Source organism: Oncorhynchus masou, chromosome 23 (assembly GCF_036934945.1).
Source record: "Oncorhynchus masou masou isolate Uvic2021 chromosome 23, UVic_Omas_1.1, whole genome shotgun sequence".
Taxonomy (NCBI): Eukaryota; Metazoa; Chordata; class Actinopteri; order Salmoniformes; family Salmonidae; genus Oncorhynchus; species Oncorhynchus masou.
Window position 1 is genome coordinate 56,072,906 of NC_088234.1, and position 18,956 is coordinate 56,091,861.

At 44.9% G+C, this 18,956-nt stretch overlaps 1 protein-coding gene across 1 annotated transcript in view; it reads left to right on the forward strand.

Annotated features, from left to right (window-relative positions):
- The first annotated feature begins 1,813 nt into the window (after positions 1–1,813).
- LOC135511081 (muscarinic acetylcholine receptor M3-like) overlaps positions 1,814–18,956 on the forward strand; it is a 112,859-nt gene continuing 95,716 nt past the window's right edge. Inside the window, exon 1 of the mRNA XM_064932591.1 lies at positions 1,814–1,915. The gene's annotated coding sequence lies outside the window, so the exon portion shown is untranslated. The remainder of the gene's footprint in view (positions 1,916–18,956) is intronic.

Sequence of the window (18,956 nt, forward strand, 5' to 3'; positions counted from 1 at the left end):
TAAGCTCCTGACCTTTGTTGTGAGGTTACAGACAGTGGGTCATATTTGTGTCCATACACAAACACAATACTCCACAACCCCGAAAGAAAGCCTGGACTCTGTTGCACAATGACAAGAGTGTGTGGAAAGCCACTGGTCCAACACTTTTGCCTCTGACCAAATGACCTGCCATAGCAATGGTGGGCATGGGTGTAAAATTGGAAAAGTGTGAAATTGAAGGATGATGGGCTCACAACCTAATTTTCAGCTCTAGAGTGGGAAGGGGGGATGGTCAATTATCTTTCTTAAGGCAAGGGGAACCTCAATTTAAAGACTAAGTACTTTCTACCATGTAATCTGATAGACAATAACTACTGATTATTATGATACACCTATTATTTATTACAAATGCAGCTGCAGCAATCAATATCTTTTTTGCATCTTTTTTTGGGGTGTAGTTTTTTATAAATTGGTTTAATATTTGTCCTTGTTCTATTGTACTTTCTTTCTTTGTTTTTGTGTTTATTTCTTTCTGGTATCGCTTTCTTAAATATCTACAAGCATACCCACAGGATTTACCTAAAATCTAGGGACTATCTGAGCACATGGTGAAGTGCTCACTCCAAAGGGCTCAGACACACCAATAGCGTTTTCTGGCCACTTAAAACCTCTGTAGGTAATTTGTGAACCGAGTGCACACCGATTATCACCAATGTCCGTTTCACCATCATGTTGCTGATTAATGTTGCAGTGTATCATTGTCATATTCTCTGAAATTACAGAAAATGTGATAATTATAATATTTGGAAATTGTTTAGTTGTGGTCCCTAAAACACAGCGCGCTGAACTATTGGCAGATGAACGCTAACGTTAGACCGTATTTGTTGCAATGTGTGCGAGCCTTAAAATATACATCGCTCAATGACCTGAAGAGTCAGCCCACATACAGCACTGCACTGTCTCAACATGTCACACCCGCGCACGCGCACGCACACGCATGATGATGACGATGATGATGATACGGTGTTTATCAGAAATGATATTTAGATTATATAATTAAACCATGGCTATACATTAATTTTGTCTCATTGTCAAATGAATATAGACGTTCTGAATTTAAATATGGCGGTGGGGCTGGGCAACAGTCTACGCTGGATAAATAAGTAGGGCGAGAGAGCCCATTCCCCAAGTCTCTGACAGTATTTATAATTGGTTTACACATTCCACTGCGGATTAACATTCACTTCTTGTTTGTGTTTTAATCAATCAATTAAAACATTTGGTTTGGCTTCCTGTCTTGCACATGCTCGTGTCAAACCACACTTAATCATATCTACTGTAAATAGATCGTTTTATTTCAACGGATTCATGTACTAAACACTAAATTATTGGAAACAAGGTTGTGAGTGCCTTGGACACTGCAGCTTTGTTATTATGTTCACACAAAAAATACATTTGAAAATATGAATAGGATGGTAATTACAGGATAGTAATTCAACGCACAATACGTGTCATTCCTCGCATAATTTTATCACTGTATCAAATGTTTCATCCACTAGAAATCATTGCATTCCACACAGAGCTCCTGGAATGATCAATGAATTCTCCATAAAACAACGGTTGTGCCACCTGCTGGCACGTCATTGTCCTCCTGGCCAATCACACTAATGTACCCGGAGAGACACTTCCCGTGCGCTCCTGGAGATTCCACAGCCTTCCGTAATTAGTGCCCGGTCCTTGGCGGGTACGCTGACCCGCGAACCGACAGACTACAGTTAAGCAAGGCGCGAGCGGCAAGGCTGGGCACACTGTCGGAGGGCTTCAACGACTTTGTTTGGACTGACCTATGAAACTGTGGCGAACTGTGGACTGCGTCCTTATGCCAAATATATCGTCCTCGGCTTTATCCGTCAATTAATACCGTTGTTTGTAAGAGGTAAGTACACGTGTGTGAGTAATATTACAACGTGTGTTTTGTAAAAAATATTTTATTTTATTAGGTTATATACTTTTTTTCTTGGTCACGGTTTCTTGAATTTCTTTCTAATAACGTTATATGCATAACGTTAGTTGTACGCAGTTTCACCATTATATTGCTGATTAATGTTGCAGTGTACCATTGTCATATTCTCTGAAATTACAGAAAATGTGATAATTATAATATTTGGAAATTGTTTAGTTGTGTCATTTGCTGTTACACACCTTTTCTATAGTGTCTACGTTCTAATATCGCTCTTTTCTAAGTTCGAGAAAGCAAGCGCTAGCGCATATAGCTATAGCTTTTATTTTAATGTGCTGACGTTACACCCCAGCATCCTCTACTGCAAACTGGCCCCTGAAAATAAATGAAAAAATGTTGCTGCCTCGCTTCATCATTTAATTTCCTTCTATTCGTGCATGATAGTTATGTGCATTGTTAGAGAAATGGAATTGAATTGTGCCCTTACATGGCATGTGGCAGCTTTCATGTATTGTGGTTACTGTTTATTTACTATGTCCAAAAATGGAAAGGCAAAGGAATGTTGCTTTTTTTACTTGAGGGTACTTTGACGTAGTGTCAGATAATGTCAAGCTTTATAGCATTGGTAACAAACTATGTAATCTACAGCCACCCCAGTGGTAACTATCTTATTCAAGCTTTATATAGGTTGTTTAAAGATATTTTTACATTATTCCAAGCCAGATGTTTCACTCATATGTTTAGAGGCTTAAATCATATCTGCTTGCCATTATTTGGGAATTGTTGCATGATATACAAACTGTCAGCTATACCTGGAAAGTGTTTGAGAAAATATGTATTTACATGCAGAGACTGAGCCAGTTGACTGAATATTAGAGGTACAGGTTTTGTGGTTTGGTATTTGTTACAGTTGCTATACTGTAGGTAAAGTGGCTTTGGCCTATAGATGGAAGGTGCCATGGGAATGTTGCGACAGCCTGAGATGATCATTGTTGACTAGATACAGATTCTACCCCAGATAATGTGATATAACCAAAGATTTTTGGTCTCCATTACTGGTCGTTACAGGAAAGCCCAACATTTTTTGTTTTCAATTTGGCCAAAGTGGTATCTTATAAATGTCCATGTCCAGTTGCAGGTGGTTTGTTTGAATTTAGTCACCAACCTATCTCCATCAATAAGATAATATTTGAAATAGGCAAGATGGTGGCGTATACATTGTTGGATTACTTCATGGAGCATTTTCAAAAATTCAAATTACCGCCTGCAACTGGACACAGACATATATATATAAGGTAGTTCTTTCGGGGTGGCAGGTAGCCTAGTCGTTAGAGTGAGCTGACAAGGTAAAAATCTGTTGTTCTGCCACTGAACAAGGCAGTTAACCCACTGTTCCCCTGTAGGCCGTCATTGTAAATGAGAATTTGTTCTAAACTGACCTGCCTAGTTAAATAAAGGTTAAATAAATAAGAAAGTATCACAAAATATCTATAGCGGCGGTTTGTATGGGGCTTTCCTGTAACGTCCAGTAATAGACACCAACAATCTTTGGTTATACACTCTAAAAAGAAAAGGTTCCTGGAGTATCCTTTAGGGGTTCTTCAAATTGAAACTGTTGGGGAACCCCTATAGTTCTTCAAAGAACCCTTTAAAAGGGTTGTTCAAAGAACCTTTTGTAATGGATCCTCGAAGAACCTTTTGGGGTTAATTATGGACATACCGTGTCCATAATGTAAAGTCCTTTGGGATATTAATTGAAGAGTTAAGGGAGGAGGATGGTAAATGTGATCTACATAACATACCAATACCAATTCACATACCTTTGTATGCCTCCTTGTCTGTATACCTGCAGAGAGACACAAAGGTGAGCAGTTCAATCATCTGCACCCAATACAGCTAGCCTTCAACATATTCTTATAGCCTACATATTCTTACCTCTATGTTAATTGATTGAATTGTGTCCATTCTATGTTTTAGAAAGTTTTGCATAAATATGAAAAGATAGATGCTATCATCATAAAACAATGTCAATTTAGATCATACAAGGGACTAACAAACCTTACCTTAAATTGAAGAGATCTTTACATTTTTCAGTTAAGTGCTGTCCTTTCATATTCAAATCGAAATATTTCAGTTGGGCAGTTAGGTTCCTGCAAGAACCCCCACCAACTAAGGAATTTCCTCGATAAACCCCACCTCCTATGGGGTTCTTGGAAGAACCTTTTGGGTGCCATTTTCAGTGCCAAGAACCCTAAGGTTTTTCAAAGAACTTTGAGGATTTTAGAAGAACCCTTGTTGAACCCCTCATTTTTAGTGTATCACATTATCTGGTGTACAATGTGTAGCTAATTTCTGACATGTTTTCATGGTGTGGTACTGAAGGATATACTGTACAATGGGTGGGTTTAATCCTGGATGCTGATTGGTTAAAACCATGTTCCAGCCAGTGTCTATTCCAGAAGATAGCACCGGCTAAGGCAATGAGGTTGAAATGCTTACTTACTGTTCCATCTCATTGCGTAATCCACGGTCTCATCATCCCAACCAGGCAATTTATAAACTTGATCTCCACTGTAAGAAAGCATATAGACATTCTCCTCTTTCTTTTGGTTTTCAACAGCAGAGATTTGTATAAACCTCGCTATCTGTCTCTCCAACATTTGCAACATTGTTTCAATATTGAAATCTCCAGCTGGCCCATAGTAATAAACATGTCGGGAGTTGGGATGAGACAGACAGGCAACTTCTTTCAGCCAGTCGAAATCATGAATCAGCTTCATTTTTATGTATATAGACAAGGAAATGTCAATAGAAATACAGGTCAAACAAAACAAAATGCAGATAGTTTGCTGTTTTTCCAGCAAACTGGGAGGGGGGGGTGGCTTGTGGTGGCTATTCAGCAGCCTGATGGTCTTGGGGTAGAAGCTATTGGCCAGTCTGAAAGCTTCTGTAGAACACTATGAGGGCCCTCGAGGACAAGCAGGATAATGCCCTCGAAGCCCATGTTTGGAGGATATATTGGCATGTTTTGGTCATTATCACTTAAATAATACACCCTTTGATGGCCTTAGTGGGGCTGGTTAGCCAATTGTTGCTCAGACAAAACTGCATTGCTGTTCTTGCTGTAAAGGTGAACTTTTCAATGCATTATAGTGAAAATATTTCAGTCCTTGACCTACTTCATTGTAACCATACAGGTTCATTGTACTGTATATTGGCACAATTGTTGCATTTATTTGTGTTTTCCTGAGGAAATATGAGGGAGTGTGAAGGTCTCAAACTACTTTCCTTCACAATTGCATTTTTGTTACAATTCCTAAACCACACAGGCGTATCTTGAGGAAAGGTCTCATTCATGTTCCAATTATTTTATGGTACATTGCAGTAGGAAGCTCTGTCTAATTTTAGAGCAGCAGTTATGGGCGTACTGCAGTCAGATGGCCAGACGCATCATCTATTTCACTCATTGAGCTTAATTAGTCTTCATCTTTATGTTAAATCCACTGTAATCCACTTTCCCAGGACTTCAGAACAGACCAGGACAGAGTGGCTATATTTAGACAGGCCACCACTCAATCCATGCCACTGCTTTTGTTTGTGACATCTCTTTTCAGATAGAAAATCTAAGGGCAATCTTGCTTTGTTGGAAAACTCCTCAGCTATTGGGGATATTGCTTTTGAGCACTTTGATACAATTTCCAGGTAAGGGCAAAAGCATTCTGGGAAATTTAGATGGAATGGTTCAATGGGAAGAGAAAAGAGGCGGTTAGGTTGAAATACCTGTGAAGTATTGGAGAAGGTGTTGAAAGTCTGTGCAGATCATTCCTTTATTGTAAACACATGTATCAAGTATGAAGGTAAGACCCAGATGCAGACAACATCAAATTAACCTCTTTGGGGCCACCTGGCCAACATCCGGGGAAATTGCAGAGCGCGAAATTCTAAATACAAAATACGTAACATTAAACATTCATGAAAATACAAGTGTTATACATCAGTTAAAAACTCAACTTCTTGTTCATCCAGACGCTTTGTCAGATTTCAAAAAGGCTTTACGGTGAAAGCATACCATGCGATTATCTGAGGACAGCACCCCGCATACAAAAGCGTTAAAACATTTTCCAAACAAGCAGAGGCGACACGAAAGTCAGAAATAGCGATAAAATAAATCATTCATATCCCCAAAAGGTCAGTTTAGTTGGCACGCTTGATTTAGTAATCCACCGGTTTCCCTCATTCAAAATGCATACAAATGAATCCCGAAAGTTACCAATAAACTTTGTCCAAACAAGTCAAACAACGTTTCTAATCACTCCTCAGGTAGACTAATATGTAAATACAATATGAAATTTAAGACGGAGAATAGTATGTTCATTACTGGAGATAAATAACAAAGTGCGCACCCTCACCGACGCGCACCACAATACTACAGCCAAAATGGGAGACACCTAGAAAAACTACAAATTCTAGCAAATTTTTCAAAAAACAAGCCTGAAACTCTATCTAAAGTCTGTTGACATGTATTGGAAGTCCTAGGAACTGCAATCTGGGAGGTATTCCTTTGATATTCCCATAGACAGCCATTATAATGAGTGGTGAACTAAAAAAAAAAAATCCCGGATTGATTCTCCTCGGATTTTCATCTGCTATATCAGTTCTGTTATACTCACAGACATTCTTTTAATAGTTTTGGAAACTTGTGTTTTCTATCCAATACTACCAACTATATGCATATCCTAGCTTCTGGGCCTGAGTAACAGGCAGTTTATTTTGGGCACCTCAGTCATCCAAACTTCTGAATACTGCCCCCTTCCCCGAAGAAGTTAACAATGGTTTAATAATCCAACAGGGGCAGGCAATAGACAGGTCAAGTCAGGCAGAGGTTTGTAAACCAGAGGTGGGGCAATGGTACCGGACGGCAGGCAGGCTCAGTGTCAGGGTAGACAGAATGGCCAGGCAGGCGGGCTCAGAGTCAGGACATGCAAGGGTCAAAACCAGGAGGGTGAGAAAAAGAGAGACTGGGAAAAGCAGGAGCTCAGACACAAAAACACTAGTCGACATGACAAATAAGATGAACTGGCAACAGACAAACTGAGAACACAGGTATAAATACACAGGGGATAATGGGGAAGATGGGCGACACCTGGAGGGGGGAGACAATCACAATGACAGGTGAAACAGATCAGAGTGTGACAGTACCCCCCTCCCCTCCTCAAGGGGTGCCACCTGGTGTCCTACCTGGGCGCATACCTGGTTGACCGGGGTGCTGGTGGTGGAAGTCGGCGATGAGGGCTGGGTCCAGGATGTCTCTAGCAGGGATCCAGCACCTCTCCTCCGGGCCATAACCTTCCCCAGTCAACCAGGTACTGGAACCCCCTGCCCCAACTCCCCCCTGCAGGTTTCGGGTGGAGAGCCATACACTCTGCGTGGAGCAGGGGTCCGGTGGCAATCCGCTTGTCGCCTATACCTGGAAGTGGTCTTCAGATTGGCCCGGGCTCTCTTCCAGGAACGGCGATAGTATTGGATGAACATCTGGGCAGAGGGATTGCTGACTTCCTCCTCTTGCTCGGGTGAGAGCAGAAGCTGATATCCCAAGGAACACTCGAATGGCGAGAGACCCGTGACAGAGCAAGGAAGGGTGTTGCTGACGCCAGGCAGTAGGGTTGGCGGAGACGAGGCAGTAAAGAGTCGTCTCTAAGTCCTGGTTAGCTCGCTCCGACTGGCCATTGGACTGGGGGTGGAATCCGGAGGACATGCTGGCCGACAACCCAACCGGGACGAGAACCGGAAGACCTCCTTGGCCGAGGGTACTTTGGAGAGAGGAATGAAGTGGCGGCTTTGAAAAACAGGTCGACCACAGTCAGGATGGCAGTGTTGCCCTCAGACGGGTGGAGACCTGTGACGATATCCAGGGATATATGGGACCAGGGACGTTGAGGGACAGGCAGTGGTTGGAGAAGACCAGCCAGAGTTTGCCGAGGAGTCTTGTTCTGTGCGCAGACAATGCAGGCGGCGACAAATGCGAGAACATCCCGAACCATAGTGGGACACCAAAACTTTTGACGCACGAAGGCCAGGGTCCGACGAGAGCCCGGTTGACAGGCAAGCCTGGAGGAATGGGCCCATTCCAGGATCACGGAGCGGACAGCATCAGGCACAAACATCCGGTTATCGCCCCCCCAGGGGTCGGCTGGGATCGCTGCACCTCTCTGACCTGTTTCCCTATATCCCAGCTGAGTGCCGTCGCCAGGCACGAGGTGGGAAGCATGGTCTCGGGCTCTGGGGTGGTAACCGTGGGGTTATAGCGGCGAGACAGGGCATCCGACGTTCTTGGACCCTGGCTAGTAGGAGAGGGAAAGCTGAACCAGGTAAACAGCAGGGCCCATCTCTCTTGCCTGGAGTTGAGGCGCTTGGCAGTGCGGAGATACTCCAGGTTTTCGTGGTCGGTCCACACAATGAACGGATGTTCCACCCCTTCCTAGCTGGGGCCTCCGTATCCTCCAACACCATCTTCACCGCGAGATGCTCCCAATTCCCCACATCGTAGTTCCTCTCAGTGGCGTTGAGGTGGTGGGAATAGAAGGCGCAGGGATGCAGCTTAAGGTCCAGGGCAGAACGTTGGGACAGAACACCCACCATACCGACATTTCCGAAGCATCGGCCTCCACCACGACCTGAGGGGAAGGGTCAGGATGAACCAAAATAGGAGCAGTGGTGAAGCGGTGTTTAAGGTCAGCGGCAGAGGACCACGTGAATGGAACCTTGGTATAGTAGAGGTGAGTGCAGACAGGGGAAGGCAAGGGTCCTGTAACCCCGGATAAAGTGTGATATAAGTTGGCTAACCACAGGAAGCATTCCAGCTGCTACCTGGATGTAGGCTGAGGCCAATCCACCACCGCTCTCACCTTCTCGGGATCCATCTGGACACTTCCAGCAGAGATGATGTAGCCCAGAAAGGGAATGGTAGAACGATGGAACTGGCACTTTTCCGGCTGGAGAACCTGTCGGAGGTGGAGCACATGTTCTTGGTGGGAGCGGGAGAAGACGAGGATGTCAATGTAGATGAAGATGAACCGGTTCAGCATGTCACAGAAAATATCATTCACCAGAGCTTGGAACATGGCAGGGGCGTCGGTGAGGCCAAAGGGTGTTGATCAGATATTCGTAGTGGCCGCTTGCCGTGTTGAAGGCAGTCTTCCACTTGTCCCCCTCTAGTATCCGCACCAGATTGTAGGCGTTTTGTAGAAAACAATGGCCCCCTGGAGCGTCTCTAAGACCGAGGAAATGTGTGGTAGAAGATAACAGTTCTTCACAGTAATGTGATTGAGTCCCCGGTAGTCAATGCATGGCGCAGGGTCTTGTCCTTTTTCGCCACGAAGAAGAAACTTGCACCAGCGGGAGAGAAAGCGGAGCGGATAAATCATATTTCTAGGGATTCCTCAATGTAGGTCTTCATAGCCTTGGTCTCTGGTCCTGACAGAGAGTACCGCCGGGGCGGCGTGGTGCAAGGGAGAAGGTCAATCCTGCAGTCATAGGGGCGGTGCGGCGGAAGGGAAGTGGCCCGGGACTTGCTGAACACCTCCCGGAGGTCCTGGTACTCTACGGGACTGGCGGAGAGGTTCGGAGCAACTTCCGAACACCCAGGAAGACGTCCCGGGGCAGGTTGTGCCGACTTCAGACAATGGGCATGGCAGAATGGGCGTCGACCATGATAGCACACGTAGACCAGTTCAGTTGAGGAGGGGATTGTGTTGCTGGAGCCAGGAGAATCCCAAGACCACGAGAATCTGGGGGGACTTGATGAGCAGGAATTGAATGGTCTCACTGTGATTCCCTGACACACGCAGGTTGATGGGAGTGGTGATATAGGTGACCCGACCTATAGAGCGTCCAACCAGCACTCTAACATCCATGGGAATGGAGAGGGGCTGAGTGGGGATGTTCAGCTCGGAAGCCAGTGTAGCGTCCAAAAAGCTCTCATCGCCCCCAGAGTCAATGAGGACCCAGAGAGATGTTGACTGGTTTCCCCACAACAGAAGACATAAAAAGGGGTGCGAGTAAGGGAAGCAGAAAAGTTCTCCATATGGCCCACCAGAGTTCTCACTCCTACCGGTGAGCCTGGTCTTTTACCGGGCAAGAGGACACAAAATGACCAAAAGTCCCGCAATACAGACAGCTCCTTGTGTTGTTCCTGCGTTGCCATTCCGCTGGCGAGAGCCCAGGAAACCTTGGGTGCTCTCAGCAACGGGACCATCGGGGACTTCCGGGATGACTCTGGGGCGAGGTGGAATCCCTGGACGCAAAATCAAATTTCCTCTCCATCCGTCGTTCTCACAATTGGCCATCGATGCAGATGGTCAGAGTGATGAGGGAGTCGAGATCAGTGGGTAACTCCCGAGCAGCAAGCTCGTCCTTAACCTCCTCCGAGACGCCGTGCAGACTCACGCACATGGCCGGCTGTTGCTCCCATATAGGAGGGTTGAAGCTCGAAAATTAGGACACACTAAGCTAAAAACGCCTAACAGGTGCTCTGCTCTCCATTAAAGCGTTCCGGGGGATGTAAATGGGGTTCCCAGGAATCTGGAGTGGCCGGTGGAGCGGCGCTGCTAACCGCAGAGTTACTGAGTGGCGGTGGGGGTACCACTGTGGCAGGCTGCCCCCCAGACAGCAGCATGTCCAACGCCCATTCATGGCGCTCAGCCCATGTTTGGACCCCCTCCATAAGACATTGAAGAAATTCCTTGTGCCAAGCAATGGATGCTCCTTGGGAGGAGATGACATTGCGCAGCTGGCCCAGGTCTGCTGGGTCAGTCATGGCCAGTTCATACTATCAGGTATGAAGGTAAGACCCAGATGCAGACAACGTCGAATTAACAATGGTTTAATAATCCAAGAGGGGCAGGCAATAGACAGATCAAGGCAAGCAGGGGATCAGTAAACCAGAGGTGGGGCAATGGTACCGGACGACAGGCAGGCTCAAGGTAGGTAGAGGTCAATAATCCAGAGGTGGGGCAAAGGTACAGGTCAACATGCAGGCTCAGGGGAAGGCAGGCGGGCTCAGAGTCAGGACAGACAAGGGTCAAAACCAGGAGGACGAAAAAAAGAGAGACTGGGAAAAGCAGGAGCTGAGACACAAAAATGCTGGTTGACTTGACAAACAAGACGAACTGGCAACAGACCAACTGAGAACACAGGTATAAATACACAGGGGATAATGGGGAAGATGGGCGACACCTGGAGGGGGGAGGATACAATCACAATGACAGGTGAAACAGATCAGGGTGTGACAACATGGTTGGTGGTTCATCAACGTAGTAGCAAAATGCTCAAATCAAATTTATTTATATAGCCCTTCGTACATCAGCTGATATCTCACAGTGCTGTACAGAAACCCAGCCTAAAACCCCAAACAGCAAGCATTGCAGGTGTAGAAGCACGGTGGTTAGGAAAAACTCCCTAGAAAGGCCAAAACCTAGGAAGAAACCTAGAGAGGAACCAGGCTATGTGGGGTGGCCAGTCCTCTTCTGGCTGTGCCGGGTAGAGATTATAACAGAACATGGCCAAGCTGTTCAAATGTTCATAAATGACCAGCATGGTCGAATAATAATAAGGTAGAACAGTTGAAACTGGAGCAGCAGCACGGCCAGGTGGACTGGGGACAGCAAGGAGTCATCATGTCAGGTAGTCTTGGGGCATGGTCCTAGGGCTCAGGTCCTCCGAGAGAGAGAAAGAAAGAATTAGAGAGAGCATATGTGGGGTGGCCAGTCCTCTTCCGGCTGTGCCGGGTGGAGATTATAACAGAACATGGCCAAGATGTTCAAATGTTCATAAATGACCAGCATGGTCGAATAATAATAAGGTAGAACAGTTGAAACTGGAGCAGCAGCACGGACTGGGGACAGCAAGGAGTCATCATGTCAGGTAGTCCTGGGGCATGGTCCTAGGGCTCAGGTCCTCCGAGAGAGAGAAGGAGAGAATTAGAGAACGCACACTTAGATTCACACAGGACACCGAATTGGACAGGAGAAGTACTCCAGATATAACAAACTGACCCCAGCCCCCCGACACATAAACTACTGCAGCATAAATACTGGAGGCTGAGACAAGAGGGGTCAGGAGACACTGTGGCCCCACCCGAGGACACCCCCGGACAGGGCCAAACAGGAAGGATATAACCCCACCCACTTTGCCAAAGCACAGCCCCCACACCACTAGAGGGATATCTTCCAACACCAACTTACCATCCTGAGACAAAGTAGAGTATAGCCCGCAAAGATCTCTGCCATGGCACAACCCAAGGGGGGGTGCCAACCCAGACAGGATGACCACATCAGTGAATCAACCCACTCAGGTGACGCACCCCTTCCAGGGACGGCATGAGAGAGCCCCAGTAAGCCAGTGACTCAGCCCCTGTAATAGGGTTAGAGGCAGAGAATCCCAGTGGAAAGAGGGGAACCGGCCAGGCAGAGACAGCAAGGGTGGTTCGTTGCTCCAGAGCCTTTCCGTTCACATTCCCACTCCTGGGCCAGACTACACTCAATCATATGACCCACTGAAGAGATGAGTCTTCAGTAAAGACTTAAAGCTTGAGACCGAGTTTGCGTCTCTGACATGGGTAGGCAGACCGTTCCATAAAAATGGAGCTCTATAGGAGAAAGCCCTGCCTCCAGCTGTTTGCTTAGAAATTCTAGGGACAATTAGGAGGCCTGCGCCTTGTGACCGTAGCGTACGTGTAGGTATGTACGGCAGGACCAAATCAGAAAGATAGGTAGGAGCAAGCCCATGTAATGCTTTGTAGGTTAGCAGTAAAACCTTGAAATCAGCCCTTGCTTTGACAGGAAGCCAGTGTAGGGAGGCTAGCACTGGAGTAATATGATCAATTTTTTTGGTTCTAGTCAGGATTCTAGCAGCCGTATTTAGCACTAACTGAAGTTTATTTAGTGCTTTATCCGGGTAGCAGGAAAGTAGAGCATTGCAGTAGTCTAACCTAGAAGTGACAAAAGCATGGATTAATTTTTCTGCATCATTTTTGGACAGAAAGTTTCTGATTTTTGCAATGTTACGTAGATGGAAAACAGCTGTCCTTGAAATCGTCTTGATATGTTCTTCAAAAGAGAGATCAGGGTCCAGAGTAACGCCGAGGTCCTTCACAGTTTTATTTGAGACGACTGTACAACCATTAAGATTAATTGTCAGATTCAACAGAAGATCTCTTTGTTTCTTAGGACCTAGAACAAGCATCTCTGTTTTGTCCGAGTTTAAAAGTAGAAAGTTTGCAGCCATCCACTTCCTTATGTCCGAAACACATGCTTCTAGCAAGGGCAATTTTGGGGCTTCACCATGTTTCATTGAAATGTACAGCTGTGTGTCATCCCCATAGCAGTGAAAGTTAACATTATGTTTTCGAATAACATCCCCAAGAGGTAAAATATATAGTGAAAACAATAGTGGTCCTAAAACGGAACCTTGAGGAACACCGAAATTGACAGTTGATTTGTCAGAGGACAAACCATTCACAGAGACAAACTGATATCTTTCCGACAGATAAGATCTAAACCAGGCCAGAACTTGTCCGTGTAGACCAATTTGGGTTTCCAATCTCTCCAAAAGAATGTGGTGATCGATGGTATCAAAAGCAGCACTAAGGTCTAGGAGCACGAGGACAGATGCAGAGCCTCGGTCCGATGCCATTAAAATGTCATTTACCACCTTCACAAGTGCCGTCTCAGTGCTATGATGGGGTCTAAAACCAGACTGAAGCATTTTGTATACATTGTTTGTCTTCAGGAAGGCAGTGAGTTGCTGCGCAACAGCCTTTTCTAAGATTTTTGAGAGGAATGGAAGATTCGATATAGGCCGATAGTTTTTTATATTTTCTGGGTCAAGGTTTGGCTTTTTCAAGAGAGGCTTTATTACTGCCACTTTTAGTGAGTTTGGTACACATCCGGTGGATAGAAAGCCGTTTATTATGTTCAACATAGGAGGGCCAAGCACAGGAAGCAGCTCTTTCAGTAGTTTAGTTGGAATAGGGTCCAGTATGCAGCTTGAAGGTTTAGAGGCCATGATTATTTTCATCATTGTGTCAAGCGATATAGTACTAAAACACTTGAGCGTCTCTCTTGATCCTAGGTCCAGGCAGAGTTGTGCAGACTCAGGACAACTGAGCTTTGAAGGAATACGCAGATTAGAAGATTAGTCTGTAATTTGCTTTCTAATAATCATCATTTTTTCCTCAAAGAAGTTCATGAATTTATCACTGCTAAAGTGAAAGTCATCCTCTCTTGGGGAATGCTGCTTTTTAGTTAGCTTTGCGACAGTATCAAAAAGGAATTTCGGATTGTTCTTATTTTCCTCAATTAAGTTAGAAAAATAGGATGATCAAGCAGCAGTAAGGGCTCTTCGGTACTGCACGGTACTGTCTTTCCAAGCTAGATGGAAGACTTCCAGTTTGGTGTGGCGCCATTTCCGTTCCAATTTTCTGGAATCTTGCTTCAGAGCTCGGGTATTTTCTGTGTACCAGGGAGCTAGTTTCTTATGAGAAAGGTTTTTAGTTTTTAGGGGTGCAACTGCATCTAGGGTATTGCGCAAGGTTAAATTGAGTTCCTCAGTTAGGTGGTTAACTGATTTTTGTCCTCTGGTGTCATTGGGTAGACAGAGGGAATCTGGAAGGACATCAAGGAATCTTTGTGTTGTCTGTGAATTTATAGCACGACTTTTGATGTTCCTTGGTTGGGGTCTGAGCAGATTATTTGTTGCAATTGCAAACGTAATAAAATGGTGGTCCGATAGTCCAGGATTATGAGGAAAAACATTAAGATCCACAACATTAATCCATGGGACAAAACTAGGTCCAGCGTATGACTGTGACAGTGAGTGGGTCCAGAGACATGTTGGACAAAACCCACTGAGTCGATGATGGCTCCGAAAGCCCTTTGGAGTGGGTCTGTGGACTTTTCCATGTGAATATTAAAGTCACCAAAGATTAGAATATTATCTGCTATGACTACAAGGTCCGATAGGAATTCAGGGAACTCAGTGAGGAACGCTGTATATGGCCCAGGAGGCCTGTAAACAGTAGCTATAAAAAGTGATTGAGTAGGCTGCATAGATTTCATGACTAGAAGCTCAAGAGACGAAAACGTCATTTTTTTTTGTAAATTGAAATTTGCTATCGTAAATGTTAGCAACACCTCCGCCTTTGCGGGATGCACGGGGGATATGGTCACTAGTGTAGCCAGGAGGTGAGGCCTCATTTAACACAGTAAATTCATCAGGCTTAAGCCATGTTTCAGTCAGGCCAATCACATCAAGATTATGATCAGTGATTAGTTCAATGACTATAATTGCCTTTGAAGTAAGGGATCTAACATTAAGTAGCCCTATTTTGAGATGTGAGGTATCATGATCTCTTTCAATAATGACAGGAATGGAGGTGGTCTTTATCCTAGTGAGATTGCTAAGGCGAACACCGCCATGTTTAGTTTTGCCCAACCTAGGTCGAGGCACAGACACGGTCTCAATGGTGATAGCTGCCTGGCCTGCACCCTATTTCATTGTGGAGCTAGAGGAGTTAGAGCCCTGTCTATGTTGGTAGATAAGATGAGAGCACCCCTCCAGCTTGGATGGAGTCCGTCACTCCTCAGCAGGTCAGGCTTGGTCCTGTTTGTGGGTGAGTCCCAGAAAGAGGGCCAATTATCTACAAATTCTAACTTTTGGGAGGGGCAGAAAACAGTTTTCAACCAGCGATTGAGTTGTGAGACTCTGCTGTAGAGCTCATCACTCCCCCTAACTGGGAGGGGGCCAGAGACAATTACTCGATGCCGACACATCTTTCTAGCTGATTTACACGCAGAAGCTATGTTGCGCTTGGTGATCTCTGACTGTTTCATCCTAACATCGTTGGTGCCGACGTGGATAACAATATCTCTATACTCTCTACACTCGCCAGTTTTAGCTTTAGCCAGCACCATCTTCAGATTCGCCTTAACGTCGGTAGTCCTGCCCCCCGGTAAACAGTGTATAATCGCTGGATGATTCGTTTTAAGTCTAATACTGCGGGTAATGGAGTCGCCAATGACTAGTGTTTTCAATTTGTCAGAGCTAATGGTGGGAAGCTTCGGCGTCTCAGACCCCGTAACGGGAGGAGTAGAGACCAGAGAAGGCTCGCCCTCTGACTCCGACTCGCTGCTTAATGGGGAAAACCGGTTGAAAGTTTCTGTCGGCTGAATGAGCAACACCGGTTGAGCGTTCCTACAGCATTTCCTTCCAGAAACCGTGAGAAAGTTGTCCGGCTGCGGGGACTGTGCCAGGGGATTTATATTACTATCTGTACTTACTGGTGGCACAGACGCTGTTTCATCCTTTCCTACACTGAAATTACCCTTGCCTAACGATTGCGTCTGAAGCCGGGCTTGTAGCACAGCTATCCTCGCCGCAAGGCGAGTACAGTGACTGCAATTAGAAGGCATCATGTTAATGTTACTACTTAGCTTCGGCTGTTGGAGGTCCTGACGAATCGTGTCCAGATAAAGCGTCCGGAGTGAAAAAGTTGGGGGGGGATATATATATATATATATATATATATATATATATATATATATATGGGGATATATATATATATATATATATATATATATAATTAAAAAGTAAAAACCGTAAAGTTGTCAGGTAGCAAAATAGCTTGGCAACAAAACGCACAGCACAGCAACTCGAAAACAGGTCTGCAAGTTGTGACCGGAAATGACGTGGCAAGGATCCACCCATGCAATCGATATGAAAGATCCGGCAGATAGCATAGTATGGTGGCAGGTATCCTAGCAGTTATAGTGCTGGGCCTTTAACCGAATGGTCGCTAGTTTGAATCCCAGAGCTGACATGGTGAAACAGCTTTTGATGTTCCTTGAACAAGACACTTAACCCAAATTGTGCCACGGTTGCCATTGATAATGGCTGACCCCGGCTGTGACTCCACTCTCGGGGAGTTGGAATATGCAAAAAATAAATGTAAAATATAATCACCCACCTAAATGTTATTCCATGAAAGTCTATAAAAATATCCCTGTTGGCATAGTGGATGAAATCAGTATTAACTGACTGACTAGCAAATATCCCTACTTTTTAAAAACTGGTCTATGGTATATTGCCTGTTGTAAAACAATGATCAATCTGGTGTACAGTACCCTTTTCTTTACAGAGTCTCAGTAGTGTACTTAGACCCCGAGGGCATGATTGTAGCGAGGCCTTGTGAGGTGACTGGCTGCTGTCTGTGCTGTTTCTGCTCATGCTCTCACAAGGCCTGCTTAGCTTCACAGAAACTGGGAAAATAGACATTGCATCCAGTAGCATGTCGTTCCCCTCCCATATCCCAAACACATTTCAAAACACACAGCCTAGCTATGTCTGCAGCCGATGTATGGGCTGCATTTAAAAAGAGCAATGATTACAATGGAGTTTAATGCACAGTTTTACTGCATCATTAACAACTTCAGACAATGAAAGGCCTCCTATAGTCAGGGGCATTCAGTGTAGGCTATAGTTGATTGGACTATTGATTAGTTAATTAAATTGTTTTAGTAGTTGCAAAGTGCTCATCATTCATTGACCTTTACCTCCAGGATGTGACTTGGTGTGAAGTGTACCCTGGGCTTATAGTTAAGTGCTTTTATGAGAGCAGTTAAAGGAGCTTATTTTTTGTATTGGCATATTGTACTGTATCTACAGTTGGCTACTTAGAGATCCCCGACCAAAGTCAGATAATGAAAAGTGTTCAATGGGCAGATTTTTGGGAAAATGGGAAAATGCATTATGGTAAGAGAGTGGACATCATCAATCAGGACATTTTATAGCCAATGTTTTCCTTCAGTTGAAATCCCCACATTTCTTTGAGAACAGCACATCCAAAACAGCACATTGGATGTGCTGTTTTAACTGTAATGGAGACACTCCACAGTGCTAGTATTCATATTTCTATATTTATCAAATGTAAGTGTTGAGGACTGGTCCCTTCAGGCAGCTCTTCTGTGCTGATGCCTTTCTCTGATAGTGCGAGTCGAGGGAATGTTGATTCATGGTTAATATACTGTATGGAGCCCTTTTTGTGCCTGCTCTGTCTCTTCTATGTACATAAATCAATAAGGCCAAGCTGTCCATCATTTTGTGAGGAAGAGAGCAAGAGAGGTGTAGAAGGAAAGAGATAGAAAGGGAGAAAGGGAAATAGGGAGTGAGTGAGGGACAGAGAGAGGGAGTAAAAATAAGTGAGAGAGGGGGAGGGATAGACAGACAGACCTGCTGTACCCTGGCCTTATATGACAGCCTGTTAATCCAAGGCAGCCTCCACTCCAGTCAAGGCGAGTCTAGGGCCAGGCAGCTCCACTCCAGGCATGGCGAGTCCAGGGCCAGGCAGCTGTGTGTGGAGGGACAGGGTACAGTGAGAGGGTGGAAATTAAAGGGATAGAGTTAGTGGAACAGACAGAGAAGGAGCGCGAGGTGGTGAGAGCAGCAGAGGGACAAAGCAAAAACACTGACAAACTCTCAATTACAGTGATTTGCTACTGTGTTTTCATCAAACAAGCAGCTGACTGTATTAGACGGTTTGTTTATTATTCCGAGCTAATGTACTGGCTCACAATACTGATATGATAAAATATTACTTTCCAAAGGAAACTTCAATAGGTTGTTTCTTTTACTTCTTTGTGGCATACTAGTCAGTCATATTGTTTTGGCTTTTTTTACTCCAAACAATTGTTGCATACAATTCTTTTCTCTGGGTATATTTCCAAGTAGGAATAGCAAAGTTTATTTTCCGAACGTCTCCAATATTTCCTTTGTGAGATGTACTGTAGCGTAAGCAACTAATTTGATCAGAATGTGCGGAAGATAAAACGGTGAAAAACCATGTTGTGTGTCAATCCATGGGTTTCCCATTTGGGTTGTCTTTTCTCCTTGATTAAATAAACACCCAGTGTTAATCAGGCTGCCCACACACCCTCGTGTCTCACACAATAGAACCATCTAGAAC